Here is a 22,925-nt window from a genome sequence, read left to right as displayed (position 1 = left end):
TTACTGATTTAATTTCAGAGCGCGTTATTGGTTTGTTCAGGGATTCAGTCTTCTTTCTTTTTCCTTTTCTTTTTTTTCTTTTTCCTTTTCTTTTCTTTCTTTTTCTCCCTCCCTTCCTTCCGTCTTTCTTTCCCTCCCTCCTTCCTTCCTCCCTCCCTCCCTCCCTCCCTCCCTCCCTCCCTCCCTCCCTCCCTCCCTTCCTTCCTTCCTTCCTTCCTTCCTTCCTTCCTTCCTTCCTTCCTTCCTTCCTTCCTTCCTTCCTTCCCTCCCTCCCTCCCTCCCTCCCTCCCTCCCTCCTTTCTTTCATTCTTTCGTTCTTTATTATTATTTTGGAATCTTGCTCTGCTGCCCAGGCTGGAGTGCAGTGGCATGATCTCAGGTTCACTGCAACTTCTGCCTCCTGGATTCAAGAGATCTTCCTGCCTCAGCCTCCCAAGTAGCTGAGATTACAAGTGTGTGCCCCCACACCTGGCGAATTTTTGTATTTTTAGTAGAGGTGGGGTTTCATGATGTGGGCCAGGCTGTTTTCTTGACCTCAAGTGATCCACTAACCTCTGCCTCCCAAACTGCTGGGATTACAGGCATGAGCCACCATGCCTGGCTGGTCAATTTCTTCTTTGTTCTGTTTTGGGATGGTGTATTTGTCCAGGAATTTTTCCATTTCCTCTAGATTTTCTAGTTTGTATGCGTATAGGTGTTCATAACATTCTCTGATGCTTATTTGTATTTCCGTGGGGTCAGTGGTAACATCTCCTTTGTTTCTAATTGTGTTTATTTGGACCTTCTCTCTTTTTTATTTGTCTAGTGAGCAATCTATTTCATTCATATATTTAAAAAAAAAACTCCTGTGTTCTTTGATATTTTGATCAAATAACATCAAAATAGCTCTTTGATATACAATGATATAAAATTACATCTGTTATAAATAAGTTAGTTTAACTCATGTCTAAGATAATATTTTTGTGTCTTAATCTCTTTGTAATAGAACTTCGATTTTTTTGTTATTTCGTGTCTTCTACTGCCTTTGGCGTTGGTTTGCTCTTGGGTCTCTAGTTCTTTTAGTTGTGATGTTAGGTTGTTAAATTGAGCCTTTTAACACTGTTTTATATGGGTGTTTAGTGCTATATGTTTCTCTCTTAATACTGCCTTAGCTATGTCCCAGAGATTCTGGGATGTTGTATCTTTGTTCTCATTAGTTTCCAAGAACTTCTTGATTTCTGTTGAATTTTATCATTTACCTGAAAGTCATTCAGGAGCAGGTTATTCAATTTGCAGGGACTTGCATGGTTTTGAGCTACCATTTTAGTGTTCACTTCCATTTTAAGTGTGCTGTAGTCTGAGGGAATTTATTTTGGAAGGTATTTAGTAACTCAGAGAATCTAAGGGAAACCTGCAGAACCAGGCTCAAATAGGAACCAAGGAGGGAAGGCATAGCCAACATTCAGCCACTAGGACTGGTTTCTAAGGATGCTTACATTGTCTTGACTCTGAAGGTGCCAATTAAAGTTATCTAAAGGGTTCTATAACATTGAATCACTCCATTAAATTCAAAGTCCTGTAGCAGGTATGTTTTTATCTATTTACCAAATACACTGCTCACCATGCGCTACTGGCTGTTCTAAGTTCTTTACATATTTTAATTAAACCTCGTAATAATCCAAGAAGCTGGAGAGTGTTATTATGCCCATTTTATCCCCACTTTATATTTGAGGAAGATCAGGCAGAAGATAAAGGTAACTTTGCCAAGATCACACAGCCAGAAAGTGGCAAAGCCTCTCGGTATGCTGTTACCGTACTGGACAGACATTTGTCATCTGGTGTACAAGTTCAAGGAGAGGGAATTTCTGGCTACTTAACTTATTTTTAGTGAGAGATGGTATCCTGCTTCCCGTGTATCTTTGGAGTCTCTCAAGTTGGGAATTTGAATAATGGTCAGCTAAATAAAAAATATTCATTACTCAATTTGAAATATTGGGAGATGGCATCTGGAGGAGTTCTTGTGTATTTCAATAGTTAGTTAAATGTGTGTCTCCTGCCTCTGTAGACACCCACTTTCATTATTTAGTGTTTATTTAGTTCTGTGTGCCTCATATTTCACACTGGGAAGAACATTCTCTAGATGAAAGAAGCTCCGTTTATATGTAACGCTTGTGCCCACAACTTAAATAGCATTATATCCTCTTTTATAATTACCTGGCTCCTTGTTTTTCACATTAACAAAACAAAAAAAAAGAAGGCATGATGTTACTGGGTGAGAAAAATCATATTCTTTCATTCTTGACTTAGCTAGGAAATGCAGTTTTAGTGTGTTTATGTATGTAATAATACTTGCTAATATAATACAAATAGGAAGCATTACTTTTAAACAAGTTAAAAAATAAAAAGTGCACCTCCATAAGATGAGGAATTTAGATAAAACTAAAGTGATAAAATAAGATAATAGAAAAAAATTATATCAGTTATATATATACATATATATAAACATACATATTTTTAACTCATCTCTTCAAAGAAAAGTAAGTCAGATGGAATAAAAAGTTATTTTTAATGGGAAATATCATGAATAGTACCTAGGCTAATATATTAAGCCTTCAGTAAATATTTGCTGAATGGACAAGCTGTTTCCACTTAAAATTTAGGTAATAGGAGACAGTAAGTCCCAAATAAAAAGATTATATAATATTGATTAGAAGAGCTCAAATAAAATTATGATGGAAATTAATAGTGAAAACTGGCATAACATGTTAATTTCAGACAAACTAGAAAGCAAGGTAAAATGAAAGCTTTTAAAAATTGTAAAACGGACATTAAAACTAAAAAAATATAGCTAGAAATATTTAGGCTTCAAACATGACATCAAATATAAAGGGAAAGCTGTTGTTCTCCTGTTGGCTCCTTAGAACTCTGTCAATTTGAAACATTTTAATATTGCTTATCATAGGCCTGGCAAAATGTATATACTAAAAAATCACTGAATTATTATCATTAGTTTTATCATTGCTATTATTACCATGTTATAATCTTTATTAAAAATATCAGTTAAGAACATTAAAAATAGCAAAAAGTCAATGTATTAAGATTAAATAATAATTTATCAAAATATCTGAATATCTGAATTTGTGCAAGAGACAGTTGGTTTTCTACCCTACTACCCTTTACTTTTTTCTTACTCATGTTATTCTTTTTGGAGGATATTTCCCAGTAATCATTGCAGGTAAGTTTGGTTATGTGACTGTTCTTTCACACAAAAGGTATAAGTTGAACCTCTGAATACGTTGTGGAGGACTCTGTAAAAGAGAGGGGAGGAGTGTTCTAGGTAGCTGGGATGCTCACATTTACTGTCATACTGAATTCCTGAAATAAAGGTATAATAGATGGATATTCAGCAGCTCAATTTGGGCCATGCAGACAGAAACATGAGTCTGGAAGCCACATGGTAAGTATTGTGGAGGAAAAAAACAGAAGCTTAATTCTTGATATAAATCCTGAACTTCAAACTACAGACTTGTTGGCATGAAAAAGAAAGCAACTTTTATCTCCTTTAATTCACCGTTGTTTCTCAGCCCTCTTAATAGCAGCTGATTATAATTCCTAAAGAAAACAGTATATTATAAAAATATCAATGAAATAACTAGACAGAAACACATAAAGTTTAGTAGTTTTTTTTTTTTATATCGGCAATACCAGTTATAATAGCCAATGAAAAAAATGACCCATTCAGAAATGTAACATAATTCTTAAAATACATTGAAAGAAATATAATGAGAATTATGCAGTGCTTACATGAATATTACCATAACATTTACTCAGATTTGCACAAACTAAAAAGGATACTATGTTAGTGGTGAGGACAGAAGAACATTGTAAATCCATGTAGAGATATAATATTTTCCTAACAGAATTCCTTTTGGTAATGAAGAAAATGATTATTTGGTGTATATGTGCCACATGTTCTTTATCCCGTCTATCATTGATGGGCATTTGGGTTGGTTCCAGCAAATCACCATGGCCTGTGTATACCTATGTAACAAACCTGCATGTTCTGCACATGTATCCCATAACTTAAAGTATAATAATAAAAAAAAAAGTTTTCCTAAGAAGATAAAACAAACTCGTGGTTTCTGGATTGCACAGCATTCCAGAATAGACGCAGCAAGTAATGAAAGGAAACCTTCTGCTGTATACACTTTAAATTTTAGTATTTGTACATGAACTATGTATCCTAAAAGATATAATTATTAAATAAATACATACATCAAAAAATGATTCTTAAGTTATCTTGAGTGATAAATAATCAAACACAAAGAACTGAAGTATAAGATTAAAAATCTCTTGGTATATATACATACATACACACACATATATACACACACACACACACACACACACACAATGAAATCCTATTTAGTTTTTTTTAAAAAAGGAAATCATTTCGTTTGTAACATGAATAAACTTGGAGGACATTATGTTAAGTGAAATAAGCAAGGCACAGGAAGACAAATATTGCATGACCTCACTTATATGTGGAATCTAAAAAAGGTGAACTCATAGAATGAGAGAGTAGAATGGTGGTTGCCAGGAGCTGTTTAGAGGTCGGGGGAGGGTTTTGGAAAGATGTTCACCTGAGGACACAAAATTTCAGTTAGACAAGAGGAATACATTCAGGAGGCCTTTTGTACAACATGATGAAAACTATTAATAACAATGTATTCTTAAAAGTTGCTAAGAGAGTAGATTTTGCATGTTCTCACCAGGAAAAAGTGGGAGACAATGCATATGTTAATTAGCTTGATTTAGCCATTCCACAATGTATACATACTTCAAATAATGTTTTGCTTGATATGTATGCAATTTTTGTCAATATAAAATATAAATTAATTAAATTTATATAAAGGTTTAAAAGCTCTATTAAAATAATAGTACAGTTCAAATTATCTTAATAATTGTTAACTGGCTAGTAAGTTTTATGTATTTAAATACTTATTTTTAAATATACTTAATATTCAGTATCATGTCAATGATTGAATTAATTCAATAAACAATCTCTTGAGAGAGTGAATATGTTTGAGAATCTATAATCAAAATCTGTCATAAATGTCACTATAACCAACTCAGAACCACATAGTTTAAAAAATAAAATATTTTAGTAAGATACTTTAATAACTAAAAAAGTACTTTAATACATTTTGTTAAATTCCAAATGACACATGATAATGCTTTTATGATTGATTTCTATAATATTTTAAATAAAAGCTTCCGTAGACAGCATAATTCATATAAATTTTATAATCTGTCAGTTGTCAGTGTCTACGTTTATAAAATAACATGTGTGATGTTTATCATTGACTGTGCTTGAAGTGATCATATCAAGGACATATCTTTCAAACTAGAGGACATCTGAGTGTATAAATATGATGATGCTTGATTAAAATGAAATTAAATTCAGCTCGAATTTCCTCTTTCCCCTTTCCAATATTTTTTTGTTTTGTTTTTATGTGAAGAATCCATGTGCTATTTGAAAATCTGACACAAGGCCTGGGCTTAACAAGTGAAACTAGTGACCCTGCATATTCCTTCTTTTTGGTCATAATGCTTCAAGAGTGACCTAAATCGATCCAATAAGACTGAATCTCTAAAGTTTACTTCACCAAGATCCTTTCTCTGACTTGAATATAAAGGGAACTAGCTGGAGCAGGAAGGAGGAGAAACACAAGAAAACCAGGAAACCAGGAATAAAGCCTGAGATCAGATGATGTCATGCTTATCTTTTCAAGCTGTGTGCATAAATAACACCAGTACTAGGTTTTTCAGCGTTATTTAACTTCTATCAATCATATCTGTGGTTGAAGGATACTCGATTTAGGTTTTTTGTAACCTATAACTGAAAAATCTTAATTGAACTTGAACACTGGGAAAATAATACACAGACCTAAGTGTATAAAGTGACAAGAGATAGTTTCTTAAAGGATCAAAGACCTCAGCCTCATTTCCTTGGTAGAGCTAATAAACAGGCAGGTCTAGGGAGTTAGAACGAAACACCAGATAGTCTGTGGGAGAATAAAATCATTGAGCATTACAGCAAGAGGAAGATGCCAGCCTGAAAGGTAATGCAAACTTCACTGACAGAGAAGGAAGAGGGGTTGTGGATAATTTGGAACAAAAAGAATATTTACCTGATTATTATGTTTGTGGGTTAGAACTTGCTATTTATTGTTTTACACAAGAAACGAGTATATAACAGATATATCTGACACAGTCTAGGCCATATAATAAGTAGCTCCAAGCCAGGAGGTCAGGCATAGCTTTGTGTTTCTACCACCCTTTGATAAAAGAATATGATTGAAGACAGTAATATCTGACATTAGTATGGATGGGACAGGTAAAGGTTTGAGGTTTTCTTGCTGTTTTTTATCAAGTCTTGGTTTACTACTGAACGGCAAACATCTCCCTAAGATAGCCGGTTAGCAGATGAAAGAAGTTACAATAATCTATTTAAACAGTGTATCATAGTGCAGCCTCCCTCTTGTATACTTTTTAAATTTCACACAATGCCCCATAAGCCAGATTAGAAAGTGGGTTAGCCAACGATGAGATAACCATGTAACTCCCACTTTTGAATGAGAACAAAGACCTGAGAAGAGATGGTCTCACTGCCCCCAAATTCTACTAAGATGCAGAGGTCTATGCCAGCTGTGGTCCCTGTGGCACCCTCAGTCTCTCTCAAATATGCCTATGACATTGGAGGACTGTTATGCAGCATAACCGGCTCACCATATACAAGCACATGCTCAAAGGTTTAATGGCGTGGATTTTGGTTTCATCTTGGCAATTACCTTTCGTGATTATGTAAGTCCCTTAAACACAGAACCAATTTTATCTTTTGAAATGAGAATAATAAAACAATAATGTCAGATTGTTTTATTTATGCAAAATACTTTTATGGTTTTAATATTTTGTAATTATAAATAATAAAGTAAGAAATATTCATATATATTTTCCTCCTCCTTTAAATATTTCATCATGGTCTTATAAGTGAAAATATGAATTATTTAAAATTTACCAGATTTTGCTCGAGAGACACCCTTCTACATAAATGCCCATTGAGCATTACAGCAAGAGGATTAGTTAATGCAAATAGAAAGAGAATTAGTTAATGCATATAGAAAGTCCAGTAAAGGGACAGAAAGAGAAGATAATTTCAAATAAAGATAGTTATTAATTCTTTTGTCTACTTAGTAATTATTCCCCAAGATCCATGAGTAGAGTTTCACAAACCACTTCATACTTTTACGCTCATTAGAGAAATCTAATGAAAATCATACCCAGTGGTTTTACTATTTTATTACTGCTTAGTTGATGGAGATATTTGCCAGAAAATATATCACAATGTGTGATGGATTTTCACCAGGTAAAATGATGATATTGACACTGAACTGTCAGAGAAATGAATCAAGATAATTTGCTTTGTGATACACTCTAGAATATCTAAGACTCTACAATTCCTAAGTATGTAGATAAAATAAAGAATGTGTTCCTAATAATATGTTTCTGAAATTTGAAAAAATGGTTTTGGAAATGTGCTGTATTTGAAGAAACTAAATAAATATAAAATATTTTACCAATTGTGACATCAAAGTAAACATAATTAAAATGTATAGAAAACTCAGAAATATATAATACAAGTTTTATTATAAATAGATAATACAAATTGGCAATAGAAATAAACAGATGGCTTATGAAAGAAATGTATAGTGCAATATCAGCAATACATTCTACATTTTTTTTGCATATAAAATTGTTAGAAGCATTAAAAATCTGTGTTTTCCTCAATTCTGGAAAGACCAAATATTTCTTATTTATTTCTGGGCATTTATGTAGAAGGGTGTCTCTCGAGCAAAATCTGGTAGATTTTTAAATAATTAATATTTTCACTTATAAGACCATGATGAAATATTTAAAGGAGGAAGAAAAATATATATGTATATTTCTTACTTTATTATTTATAATTACAAAATATTAAAACCATAAAAGTATTTTACATAAAATGATTAACTGAATTATGTTATACACACCTGATAGAATGTTAGCCACTTACAACATTTTGAAACCTAGTATTTAGAAGGAAAACAAAGCTGGTATGATAATTAATGAAAAGGCGATATTCAAAGCTTTCTTAATGTTCATTGTGTGTGTGTGTGTGTGTGTGTGCTGTTACAAAATCACAACTGTATCTACTATATTTTAGATCATTAGTCTAGACCAAGCATAATAATTCTATCACCCGTGCTACTAACTTTCTTAGGAACTGTGATGTCACTCAAATCTGAATGAGGATACTTGAAGGAGTATCTTCTGTGGAGCTTTGGTAGATGGTTCCCTTACTCCCAAGGGAGACCGTTAGATGCTATTGTATGTGATTTCCAGCACTTGTCTTTTTATCTCTTGACATTAAAACGAACATTGTGGATTGAGGACTCTCTGGATGAACCAACTCTGGGGCTCAACTACCTATATATCTACTGTTTCCTTCACCTTCATTATTTAAAATAAACTTTAATTATTAATTAATTTTAATTTTAATGAGTTTTTTCAATGTGTCTAAATTAATACCATTTTAATAAACCACTCACAATCACTCACATAAGTATTCATCTGTGCAGAAAAAATGTCAAACAAACAAGTCCCCAAAACTACCTATATTCCAAATTCAATTATATATGTGGAAATGGGCTCTTTTGCCAATACTTGAAATTTTTATTATTTATTGAGAGACTTGACTATTTACCCAATATTTTTTACTCAAATTTCTCTCCCCCTCCAGAAAAGTTACTCTTCCATGGATATATTTTATTGGTTTCCATTTTATGATATTTTTTCTCCTTTTTAGTATTTGTCTTCTTGTGTCTAACACTCTCTTCTCGCTTTGCTGTTAGGGCATGCTCTTTGTCATTTTTAATTTTAAGATGTAGTTTAGATTTTTACTACAGGAAGATATTGAGTGGTATTATGGTCTCCAGTAAGGTTAGCTATGAGTTTATTTACAAATCACAGAGACTGTAATACATTGGGAAAACAGAGAATGAACTCACAGACGCAGAGGCAGAAACCAGTCAGATACAGGGAATGACATGCAACCAGGGCACTATTCCCATCTTTTCTCTGGTCCTTTTCATGCTTCTACTATATTCCTAACTTTCATTACAGAAAAGCTTCTTTTCCACTCTCTTTAAGGTTCCACGGCACACAGTATCCACCCTACAGGAAAAGCTGAAAAAATACAAATTCAGGACCACCTGAAGTGGAATTTGCAAAAACGTGTTACAATTGTTGGTGGTAAAAATATGTATAGAATGGAAAATGGCTTAGTTGAACATGTTTACAACTCTAATAGAATTAAAAATTTTACAGTTATAGGTTTTCATTATATTATTTATCAGAAGATACTTTAGAGAATATTTGAATACATCATGTATTATCAAACCGTGTCAACAGTGAACTTCTGTCACTATTGTAGACTTAATGATCTTCTGTTTCATATATTTATGTCAGAAATCAAAGCTGAAAATCTTGATTTTTCTCTACTACATAGTAATTCAGTGTGGTAGTAGTAATACTTAGTAATACTTAGCAGTATAATATATAAGTAATACATAGTAATAATAAAAGAGAGTAATACTTAGCAGTATAAAGTTTTATTGTATTTTTTCAAATTAAGAGCCAATATTAAACTTTTCTGAATGAGAATATCACCTTCAGTTACTATTATATATCACTGAATGTCTCTGAAAATGTTTTTGCTACAGACTTCATCTTATTTTTAATGAATTCAACCTAAAACTACCATAATACTTCTATTAGTAATATATTCTCTGATAAAGTCATTTTGTGTAGTTTGAATCACAAACTATATCAAGCAAATTTATAGATTTCAGATACACCAGAAGTTAAAAGTAGAAGCAAGATCTCTCTTCCCACACAAATTAGCAGCAGTTACATTTTTTGAACTTGAATTACAATTTCAGCGTTATTTTGTGTAACACAATGCACACACAAATGAAAGTTCCATATTTCAAAATGAAATGAACTGTGCATTTAAGAGACTTCCAAATAAATGTCAGTTGAAAGTAAGAAATATGCAATAAACTGACATGCTAAAAGGCTAGTATCAATTGAACAATATGAGCTCCACAAATGCCTTTTTAATGATTAATATACTCAACACAAATTATATGCTTAAGGACTGATATTGACATTTGGCAGTAGTTATTTGATAGAAAATCTTTTAAAACCTGAAATATGCAACTTTTTTTATAAAACAGCACCAGTGAATAGTCATTTGCAATTAATTTTGGTAAGAGTATGTGCTAACTTGGAACACAATTAAGCGAAATGCTTTCTCTCCTTCAAAACTAATTTTATCCTTCTCATTGGTAAATCCTCACTGAGTAAAAAAGCACTCAATTATTAGCAATGTATGTTGAATTTTAGAGATAAAGGTTGTGGATTTTTTTCTTTTTCTATGAATAGCTACATAATATCCTAAATTTTGTCTCTTGGCCCAAAATCTATCTAGATTTTCAGTAACAAAGTTTGCTAAGCCCTGATTCAAACACAAAATATCAATTTTTGGAAGCATTATTTTTAAATGGATTGCTAGTGATATTTTTTCTTGTAGAATCTAAATTCCAAAAATTATTTTTTTATGACTGGGAAAACTGCATCTGTGCATACTTTAAAATTATTGATTATTATTCCAAAATGCCTGGTATGCAAAGGTTCTGTATGATTTAAAAATCACTGACGTTATTATATGTATTTTCAATATTTACTGAAGAAACAAAAAACAGTTGATAAAATAATAATCATACATAAAATATAATAAAAATTAAAAACTTCAAATTTTCTTAAAATGTGAGAAACTATTTTGTTAAATGGTGAGAAAGGAGAAGCATCAGTAAAATCTCCTTTGGAATTGCTCTTACACATGTGTGTAAATGAAATTTCTTATTGATAACTGAACATCAAGATTTTAGACGGCACTATTTAATATTTTGATCAAGAATTTTAGGTGGCTATTTTCACTGCAAAAGTCTACATAAGTTATCATTAAATATTTTATTAAAATTTTGTATAAACCATTTTCAACACATTTAACATGTAATACATTGTCATTAATTTGTTTTTATTCTATATAGTTACTTTGTATAAGATGAATTCAGGTTTTAAAAATAAGCCCATAAATACACTTCAAAACTTACTTCAATTTAGCCAAATGTGTTATACAAGTATGAATTTGTTGTGCAGTGTAAAATGGAAAAGTTAGGATACCCAGATCAAACTGATCAGGAATTAACAAGGTATTTAGTATTGTGTTTTTTAAAAACTAATGATAAATATACTGTGGCACATACAATTAGTAGAGCTCCAAGCAGCTGAAAGAGAACTAAGGAAGATTTCTATATTTCTGTTTAGTGAGAGGCAGTGGTTTCCCAGATATATTTTAAGTATAAAAAATGTAAAAAATATATGTGTCTGAGGCAAAGCAGTGCAGAAGGAATTTAGGTCCAATAGGTGCAGTTTGAATTTAAATCCAACATTTTTTGTTAGTTCTCTGCCTCAATAATCTATCTAATGCTATCAGTGAGGTGTTGAAGTCCTCCATTCTTATTATGTGGGTGTGTAAGTCTTTTTGTAGATCTAGAAATTCTTGTTACCCAAAACTGGGTACTGCAATGTTGGGTGAATATATATCTGGGATAGTTGAGTCTTCTCATTGAATTGAACCCTTTATCATTATGTAATGGCATTCTTTGTCGTTTTTAAACTGCTCTTGGCTTAAAGTCTGCTTTATCTAACGTAAGAATAATGACCTCCACTCTTTTTTGTTTTCCGTTTGCTTGATAAATTTTTCTCCATCACTTTACATTGAGCCTCCTGATGCCATTAAATGTAAGATGGGGCTTCTGAAGAACGCATTTGTATTTGTATGTTGACCTCTCTAATGTCATATGGAAAATTCTCGTGGATATCTCCTCAAATACCTTTTCCAAGTTACTTATTCTCTCTTCTTGTCTCTCAGGAATACCAATGAATCATAGGTTTGGTCACCATACATAACCATATTTCTTAGAGGATTTGTTTATTATTTTAAATTCGTTTTTTCTGACTGGGTTGGTTCAAAGTACTAGTCTTTGAGCTCTGAAAATTTTTCTCTCTGCTTGATCTAGTCTGTTGTTAAGACTTCTATCTGTATTTTGAAACTCCTTTAGTAAATATGCACTCTGTGGTCCTTTGGTGTAGTATTTTATATACACAGTTTAACTCAGTATCTAAACGTGTTTAATTATTATAGTATCTTACTGATTTTCTTTTGGTTGTTTATTTGTTTGTTCTATAAGGCAGGATGAAGATGCTAAAAACCTTCTAGATTATTGACAGTGGGTCTATTTCTCCCTTTCATTGTGTGGGATTTTCTTAACTTATATTGAAGCCATGTTACTAGTTGCATACATACTAGAGAGTATACATTTGTTCCTCTTAAATGGATTATTTAATCACTTTATTTAGTATTTCTTTTGTTGTATTATTTTATTTTCTTGTTCCTCTTAATATATAAAATATATTTATTTTTTATTCCTCACATTAATTTATAATGATTCTTACCTTCAAATAGTCAGAGGTCTTTTTTAGTATGCATTCATATTTTATATATTTTTTGCTCATTTGCTTTTAATTTCTGTGTTATGCTATTTTCATTTAAAATGATTATATAGATTTATTAAATTTAATTTTGTTATTTGATTTCTATTTGTTTCTTCTGTTCTTTGCTTTTTTTATTTTTCATCTTGCCATTATTTGAATAATCAAGTGTTTATATTAAAGTAATAATATTTCAAGTATGTTACATTGTATAACTTTATTAATTTATATACAATTTATGTTTATGTGTAGAAATAGCAATTATTTCAATGTCCCTGCCAAATAGATTTAAAATATGAACTGTCTATAGATTTAAAATATGAACAATCTGTGAATTTCTTCTAATGCCTCCTTTTCTATTGGTTTTAAGTCATTTGGTTTTTTTTCTGAACATGAAAAATTGCAGTTGCTGTAGAAGATGATATTTTCTTATAATAGAAATTTTCTTTTTATATGAAGGATAATAGATCTCGTTTTTCTTCTTGAGTTTCTTGTAGTCTCACCCTTCAGGGTTGCATAGTTAAGAAATTAGCCAATAACTTATAGAAATATTTACCCAGATTTTGGGGCTCCTTCTCCACAGTGTCTTCCTTTTTGGTTTTGCCTCTCACAACCAGCCTTAAATCTGACAATTTTCTCCTCGGCAAAGCAATACACTTTCTCCATCTCTTTTGTTCTATTTTCTTGTGAAAGGATTTGGATGATATACTTTTGAAAAGTCCACAGTCAATGTGTAAATAACTTCCTGTTCCCCGAAGGTTTGCCTGTATTGCTTTTTTAATTGCTGTTTTATATAATTTATTCGGTTTTATAGTCATTTAAACTTCTCTCATTGTAAAAAAAGAGGCTACATAATCACCAATATTAGATGTATTTGGAGAATTAAGTGGATTAATACACATAAAGCACCTGAAACATTTATAGAGCATAGTTGGAATGGTTAATTTTGGGTGCCACTTGACTGGGATAAGTGATGCCCAGATATGTGGTACAACATTATTTTTATGTGTCCATAAGGATATGTCCAGAAGAAATTAGCATTTTAATCAGTAGACTGAGTAAAGAAGAACACTCTCTCCTTATGGGTAGGCACTACCCAATGTGTTGAGGGTCAGAGCAGAACCAGAAGTTAGAGGAAGAAGCTCTCTTTTCTTGAGATGGAACATTTATTATCTTCTACTTTAGGACATCAGTGCTGTTGTTCCTCAGGCCTTCAGGCTTCAACTTGAACTGTGACTTACTGGGTACCCAGGTTCTCACGATATTAGACTTAGATTGGCAACACACCACTGACTTTCCTGGGATCCCAGCTTGCAGATGGTGCATCCTAAGATTTCTCAGCCTCTATAATTGCATGAGTCAATCCCTTATAATACAACTTCTTATTTACATAGCTCTATATGTATTTCTCTATTATCTGTCATCTATCTATCCATCCATTTATCGATCAATTTATCGATCTATCATTATTTATCTATCTATGTATCTATGTATCTATGTATCTATCTATCTATCTTATTGGAACTGTTTCTGGAAAAACTCTGAATAATACAATTGAAAAACTTCAATACGTTATAATGATTGCTATCTTTCTTATTGTTTTGTATTATGCTCCTCTTAAATGGTTCTTAATGACCCCAGCCTTCTGATATTCCAGTTGGACATACTGGCTTATAATGAACAGAGTACTCTAGAAAAGATAGCACATTTTTTATATACATATAAATTAGGTGGCAAAACAGCAAGGTTGTTCCACTTGACGAGGCTGCATGTTTCCATCTTGGATCAATAGTTCTGGGACAAGCAAGCTACCATCTTGCAAGCAGCCCAGTGGAGAGGTCAGTGTGAAAAGGAACTAATGTCTCCAATCAGCAACCAGAAAGAGCTTGAGGTCTGAATGTAAACAAGCTTTGCAACTGAGAGCTGAATGTAAACAAGCTCTCAGTTGACTCATGAAATCACTGCAACCCTGGCTGACGCCTTGACTACAGTTACAGCGAGACCCTTAGCTAGAACCACCCAGCAAAGCTGCTCCAGAATTCCTGACCCAAAATATGTGGGAAAATAATACTGTTGCTAGTCACTAAGTTGTGAGATGGTTTTTAACAAGCAATAGAAAATTACCACATTTTCCTGGTTATAGATATATTATTATGTTTTCTCTTATGCTGTATATTCATACCTTCTTGTCTATATTCACTATATATAGATATATCTATATAAAACAAATGCCTATTTAGAAAATGGGAAAGTAAACCTGTACAGCGAACTGATTTTTTTTTTTCTTTTTCTTTTTCTTTTTTTTTCTTTGAGACGGAGTCTCGCTCTGTCACCCAGGCTGGAGTGCAGTGGCCGGATCTCAGCTCACTGCAAGCTCCGCCTCCAGGTTTACGCCATTCTCCGGCCTCAGCCTCCCGAGTAGCTGGGACTACAAGCGCCCGCCACCTCACCCGGCTGGTTTTTTGTATTTTTTAGTAGAGACGGGGTTTCACCGTGTTAGCCAGGATGGTCTCGATTTCCTGACCTAGTAATCCACCCGTCTCGGCCTCCCAAAGGGCTGGGATTACAGGCTTGAGCCACCGCGCCCGGCCTTTTCTTATTTTCATTGTTCAAATGTTATTATTTTACACTTACTGGTTTTAGAAATACCATGTTCTTCTAGCCCCAGCAAAACTGAAAGATTGTTCTAGCAAGCCAGTCTACACAATTTCCTTTTATTTTGAAGTATTTAATTGGAGTATTTTACTACAGTCAGAAAAAGAATAAGAAAACCAAGATAAAGACGATGAGGAAGATGAAGAACAGGAAGAGAGTAAGAAAAAGGAAAAAGAACGATGAAGAAAACTGAGGTAGAGTTGAGTTGCTTTTACCTCTTGGTACAGAATTGTACAGGGATTTTGTTGTTGTTGAATGTATGTGCTATTTCCCTTTTATAAAACACAAACACACATCTTAACCTCTTTAAATCAATTTTTTAAATTAAATAAACTGTACGATCTGGAATCCTACAAGAAAATTACAAGCAGTAGCCAACATAGAGTTCTAAAGCAAGTAGTTCGGAAAAAAGAGTACCTATATGTAACCTCCCAGCCGGGTTCTTAAAAAAAAAAAAAAAAAAAAAAAAAAAAGTGGCTGTGATATGAGATTTATGCAAAGCTCTAAAACATTTGGAAATTATAATTCCAGGAGACCAAACGAATGATTCTAAAGGAATTAGCAGGTTCAGAAATTTAAACAGGGTATTTCAAGGAAACACCTGTTGCCTGAGCAATTCATCTTATTTCATATTCCCCTGGGATTTGTGTTGGTTCAGTGACATTTGGTATTTACAGATTGGAAAATGAGTGTGTAGTGTGCGTGTGTGTGGTGTGTGTGTGATTCTAGTGTGTATATGTGTTTCTCTGTGTTCTGTATTTATTATACCATAGTCTTCATAGTCATATAAAATATTATTCAGCCCTCTATATTAGTATCCTATAAGTTAGGACTGATAGAGCTGCAGTCATGAACTCCTCACTAATATATCATAGTTAATGATTAAATGTTTACAAAAGTTAAAAATCGTAGCTCAAATCATTTATTACTAGTTTAATTTTATTTACATTTTTACAAGAAGAAATTCATATTCGCCAATACCCTTAGACATGTTCCTTTTACAAAATTCATTCAGAACAAAAGAAATACTTTTACATATAATATTCCTAACTGTAATTGGAAAATTATGGTAGAGATTAGAAACACATTCTTATAGAGTTAAGTTGGAAACTGTTAATTTCAGGCCAGTGAATACATTATTTCTTCAAAAATGAATATACTCAAACAAAATGAGTATTGGCATAAACATCTTAATATTTTTGTGGTGATAAAGCTGAATTATTGTTTTATTGTGCTCCATGACATAAAGAGGCAGATGTTTTTAAAACCTTATTCTAAGAAATTATCTTTCACTACTTAATTGAATTTGTGATGTGACAAACTCTGAAATATTCCATCAAATAGTCTGTAAATTACATGGACAACTTTCTGTTAAGAATCAAGGATTTTTACATGAATCAATAATGTGGTACTTCCTCTTTCAGTTAAATCTTTTTATCTTCTCTGATTAATAAGACCCTCTTTAATAAGACACACATATTCAGGATATTTGGAGTTGACGAAGCCTTTAAGAAGATAGCAGTAGATGTGCTTAATATAAAATTTAATTGTTTTAAGAGAGAGAGAAAAAATAAAACAAAAATAATCCCCCTTTTAAAACCTAACTTGATTATCTTGGTAATAGGTGCTTAAACTCTGTTTAAGTATACAGAACAAATTAATTCATTATTAATTTTATTTTTTATTTTATTTATTATTAATAAATTATTAATAAATAAAAGGCATTGCTTACTGCAGGGTTCCCTCCTAACCTTAGGATTGGGTGTATTCTGAATGTGGTGCCTGAACATTCATTTAGTTTATGTTACTGATGTTCATTCATATCACTGACTTTTTTTTCCTGCAAAACATAGCTGATTCATTAATTAAAATGTAAGTTCCTTAAGTCAGGGGCTTTTTCCTACCTTTCTCATCATTTTAGTCAGTACATAGAATAATTTGTCATAAAACTGGCAGTAGATGTTGTTTACCTATTTCAATTAGCACTTAAAATCTACTATTAACTATTTTATTTTTGGTGTATATTTTTGTATAAAATGCAGAGGGCTTATGTGAATTGAGTTTTTCAATAGAGATGATTTCAAGAAACAATGTCTTTGTGACCAGTAATGAGATAGATGATTTGTAAATAATGGATTATTTGCTGTCTTCTGGATTTGTCAAAAATTCATATTGTCATTCTGATGAGATTCAACTGTCATTGTAATGCTAGAATTATAGTTACTCAGGCAGTTTGAAAAAGAGTGAGACGAGTAAATTGTAATACTTTACTTGGCTCAACTTAACCAATGGGTGAACAAGTTATCGACATATAATTTTTCTGATTCAAACCTTGCTACTTAGTTGTATGACTAAAAACAAATATTTCACTTTAAGTTCAGAATCACATAAAAGTACTAGAGTTAATTTAATATATTTAATTCTCCTTCCATTTAATTTTTATGGCAATAAATAATGGTGAAATTTACCATTTTAAAGGATTGCAGGACAAGTTGCTGATAAAAGCTCTCAGAGTTAAGTTGTAGAAGATTAACATGGACCAGATATCTAAAATTTGAGTATATTAAGGCTGGTGACTTAAACTAGCAATCAAAATAGTTTTGTAGACAAAAAAGGCTTTGGCAGAGCAAATATATGTTTGTCAAGAAGGCAATGGAAATAAATTTTATTTGTGTCAGAATAATGACACATTCCTCCCTAAGAATTAATTGAGACACAGTGTAAGACAATCTATTTCAAATATTTGATTTTTATTCCTTTTTAAGATTTTTGAGCTCAGATGATACAAACTCATAACTATTCTGTATAAATTAAGTTAATCATGGGATAGAATATCTCTTGTCTTTATGGGTAGCATAGCAACATTTGAAACATTGCCTCTTTCAAAACCTAAATGTTACATTGATATTTCAGAAACCATCCTTTCTCTCACAGGTAGTAATGTTATCCTTACAGTGTATTTAATGCTGATACTCTTGACTTATTTATGCATTTCCTGTAAAAAAGAAAAAGATCGTCTGAGTTCATTATGCACACAAAACATTAAAAATCTGCGGAAATTAATTTTAGGGCATTATAATCTTATTAAATGCTTAACCAGAGTAGCAAAAAATATTTAATCAAAATGACTTTATTACTAAGAAAAAGATTCAAAACAGCTCCCTTTTCTCTTAATACCTAATAAGGCTGGCACATATTTCTACATTTTAAAATATTTTTGTATACTATATTTTTGACATTTTAAGTTTTTACGTAAGCACTACCATATGGCCTAAATATTAACTCATTTCGTTTATAAATGTTGTAATTTGTTGTGACTGAGGTCCAAATTCTGATTTGCTAATTGTCTTGGAGGGCCTTTCTTCATAAGAGAAAAATATGTCTTTGGAAAATAAGTGTTTTTTCTAAAATTTTTAAATTTCTACATTTTTAATACAAATACTATAGACTTGAGATTAGAAGGTTTTTCTCTGGGAGCTCTGCTAGGGAGTGAAAAATATTTCTAGTATCTACCACTTCTTTCTACTATTCTTACTATTCTATAGTGTTTCTTATCTTCTGATATTGTGACATGTCATGTCATATACAGTCATGCATTGCTTAACAATGAGGACAGATCAGAGAAATATGTCTTTAGATGATTTTGTCACTCAGCAAACATCACAGAGTTTCTTTCCACAAACCTAGGTGGTGTAGCCTATGACATACATAGGCTATATGATATATCCTATTGCTTCTTGGCTACAAGTGGTTAAAGCATTTTGCTGCACTGAATACCGTAGGCAACTGTAGCAAAATGTTATCTGTGTATCTACAGAAAAGGTAATGCCTAGCACTAGAACATTACCTTGATTAAAATATCACTAGATGATAGGACTTTTTAAAATTCATTATAATCTCTTGGGACCATTGTCTGTATGTGATCCGTCATTGACCAAAACATCATTATGTGATTCATGAGTGTACTTTAAATTTCTAACAACTTTTTAAATTTTACTTTAAGTTCTGTGATACATGTGCTGGATGTGCAGATTTGTTACATTGGTACACTTGTGCCATAGTGTCGGCTGCACCCATCAACCTGGTATCAAAACATAGCAATAAAAGTTGTTATGGTTCTGATAGTAAAACATACAAGTTTTTGTTTCTTTTTAAATTTATTATTTCACTTTCAATGCTGCCATTTTAAATTAGTATAAACCTCCAAGTCATACTTTAACTGTGCATAAATATATATTTTAGTGGATTATCACAAACAAAACATCTGTGTGAAGCACCCTAGTCAATAAATTGAATATTAGAAACATCTCCAAGCCCTGTTTATGTCCCATCCCAGTCACCTCTTCTTATCCTACCAAATGTGCTAACATGCTATATATATATATATATATATATATATAAAATGTTGTAATTATAAAAGAATATATATATATTCTTTAAAAAAGTATAGTAAAGTAATAATGAAAGCTATATGAACGCTATATCCTTCTCGTCCCTTAAGATGCATAGAGTAACCTGGTGGTCTTCATAAAATGTAGATTTTGGTTTAGATAATCCAGATTTGGGCCTGAGATTCTATGTTTCTTAATGCTCCCGGGTGATCTTAATGTTTCTGTTCCAGGCACCATATTTTGATTGTCAACTTGCTAGAATAAAACATCAATGTTCCCTTCACTATTGATACCATTAATTTCTATTGTCTAGTTTCACTTTTTTTTTCTTGTAAACAAATGAGTTTAAAAATGGTTTTCCAGAAGATAGCTTACCCTAATGTATGTTGTCTTCCATGTTTTCAAGACTTTTTACCTCTGTATTTACTAATGGAATGACCTAAACTAAAGGCAATAGGCAACTTAAATAAGCCTTACTTCCATTTATCTGAATGAAGATTTCACTGTGCCTTGGTCTCCTAAGCAGTATGCTGGAATACACTAATCAGTTCCCCAAAAAAGGGAGAGCAACAGGTTCCACTCTTGAGGGACCATAAGTGTAAATAGCTATTGTAATTAAGGCCCTGTTCTAATGAGCCCAAGAAAGTTCCCGCTGTTACTCCAAAATCTCAACACCTGCTTTGTGGGTCTGGATAAGTTTGAATCTGGCACATCTAGAAATTTCAATGAGAGAAAACAATTAGCTCCAATGATACTTCCAATAAAATCCAAACACCTGGCAGTGATAAAACCAGAGTTTTTCTTTCTCAAGAGAATGAGAAAATTAAGACTGTCGTTGGGGAAGCAGCAGGAAATACTTTAATTTGCTGTGAATTTCTTTCTTTTTTCCCCCTTATTTTGGTGAATTAAAGAGTTGTCCAAGAAAATCACACTCAGTGTTTCTGTCCCTGAATTTTAAAAAGGAATTTAAGGGAGAGTGAAGTGAGACAGTCAGCAGCATTTACTATTTTGGAAGATAAGCCAAGTTTCATATTGTTAGTAATATGGAACTCACTTGAGTATCTTCCACAGATCTCATTCTTATTAACAGCTATGTAGTTGTTTATTTGAGTTATTCTCTCTACTACATAAGTGGCTATAATTTCAGGGATTTTGCAATTATTAACATCATGTCTTCAATGCTTTTGCTAGTATATCCCACGACTGTGGCAGTGGAATTGGTTAAACACACATGCATTTTAAATGTTGAGTGATGTTAATAAATTGACTTGATAACATAGAAGGAAACAACATACATTGGGGCCTACGGGAGATTGGAGGGTGGCAGGAGGAAGAGGATCAGGAAAAATCAATAAAAATAAATAATGCGTTCTAGGCTTAATACCTACGTGATAAAATTATCTCTACATCACACCCCGTGACACAAGTTTACTTATGTAACAAACCTACACAGGTGCCCATGAACTTAATATAAAAGTTAAACAAATTAAAAATAATTTGCACTAATTTTTTAAATGCACACCAATATTTTATGAACAGGGACTCTATTGTGGACACCAAAAACATGTGTAATAGCTGAGCAATGATTTGTCATTGTTATTTGGGGTCTGCATCTTTTTCATTACAAACCAGGCTAAAGCTTCTTCTATACATGTATACATGTGCAGTTCATTTATATTTTTCCTTGTGTTTATTATGCCCATTGTCTGTTTCATTTTTCTGTTATTGTTTGTCTCATGAATTATGATGTATTGATTTATTGTATGGCTTCGACTTTTTTCTGTTTAACTTCTGTTATGTGGACATTTAAAACTTACTCTAGTTATCGAATTTTCTCTAATAATTTTGTAGTTTTCTGCAAAATATTGCCTAACATATACTGTAATTATGAAATTTTAAAAAGAAAAGCATAACAATTAAGGTTGGTCCTATTTTCTAGGACTCACACAATTTTTCTGTGTGTATACTAAAATGTTGGTATATTTGGAATTTATTTCGTTGTTAGGTCTGGTTCGCTCTTTCTTTCTTTCTCTTTCTTTCTTTCTTTCTTTCTTTCTTTCTTTCTTTCTTTCTTTCTTTCTTTCTTTCTTTCTTTCTCTTTCTTTCCTTCCTTCCTTCCTTCCTTCCTTCCTTCCTTCCTTCCTTCCTTCCTTCCTTCCTTCCTTCTTTCCTTCTTTTCTCTCTTCTTTCTTTCTCTCTTTCTTTCTCTCTCTTTCTCTTTCTTTTTCTTTCTTCCTTTCTTATATTTTTCCTTCCTTCCCTTCTTTCCAATACTATGTTAATCTGTCAAAACATTATTTGTCTCCGAAAAGATATGCCACCTTCATATGCCACAGATTGTTGTATGTATCTCTATCTATATTTAGGCTATCTAATCTACTCCATTACTGTCTTTATATTCCAGTACTAAACAGTTTATTTTACTGTAGACTAACAATATATTTTCGTAAAAGCAAGGCTACTTCTTACTACAATTATTCTCTTTAAAGGTTTTTTTTCTAGTATTTTTGCTTGTTTATTGTTGTTTTCTTAGAAATTAAAAATCAACTTATTGGATTCCAAAACAAAACAGATAAAAACTTGTGAGTATTTTTATTGCAATTTCATTTCATTTATATGTAAATTTTTGTCAAACTTGCATCTTCACAGTATTGAACCATTTTAAGACAAAGTATGAGTCTGCATATGTACATGATTGATGTAAAATTTTAACAATTTTCTCATAGAGGAGCTATCTGCATATTTATTTTTAAGTACATTTCTAAGCTTTATTTTCATCGTATCATCTATATAAGTAACCTATCGGGTTTTGTATATTAATTTTTAAACAACTGACATAAATGTTAGCTGTTTCTACTATTACATGAATTTAACAAGAAGGAATAATTCTATTACCATTTTGTTATAACTTTTCATGAGGATAGATAGGATTATATAATAGCACATATGCATCTTATATAAATGTACTTTAAATATGTACATATGTATGTACATGTCACACTATTGTAGTTAAGGTTTTGGAAGTAATTTGTGCTGAATTTTATTGCTTATTATTTGAATAAAACCTTTAGTTTGATTATAGATAATATACATAATTCAATTATAAATATGCATATATAAAAGTACTCACACATATATAAAATTTTACATAGGTATGTGTGTGTGCGTGTATATATATAA

This window comes from Macaca thibetana, chromosome 1, assembly GCF_024542745.1.
Source record: "Macaca thibetana thibetana isolate TM-01 chromosome 1, ASM2454274v1, whole genome shotgun sequence".
NCBI classification, from domain to species: domain Eukaryota; kingdom Metazoa; phylum Chordata; class Mammalia; order Primates; family Cercopithecidae; genus Macaca; species Macaca thibetana.
This window is presented reverse-complemented; position numbering follows the sequence as displayed.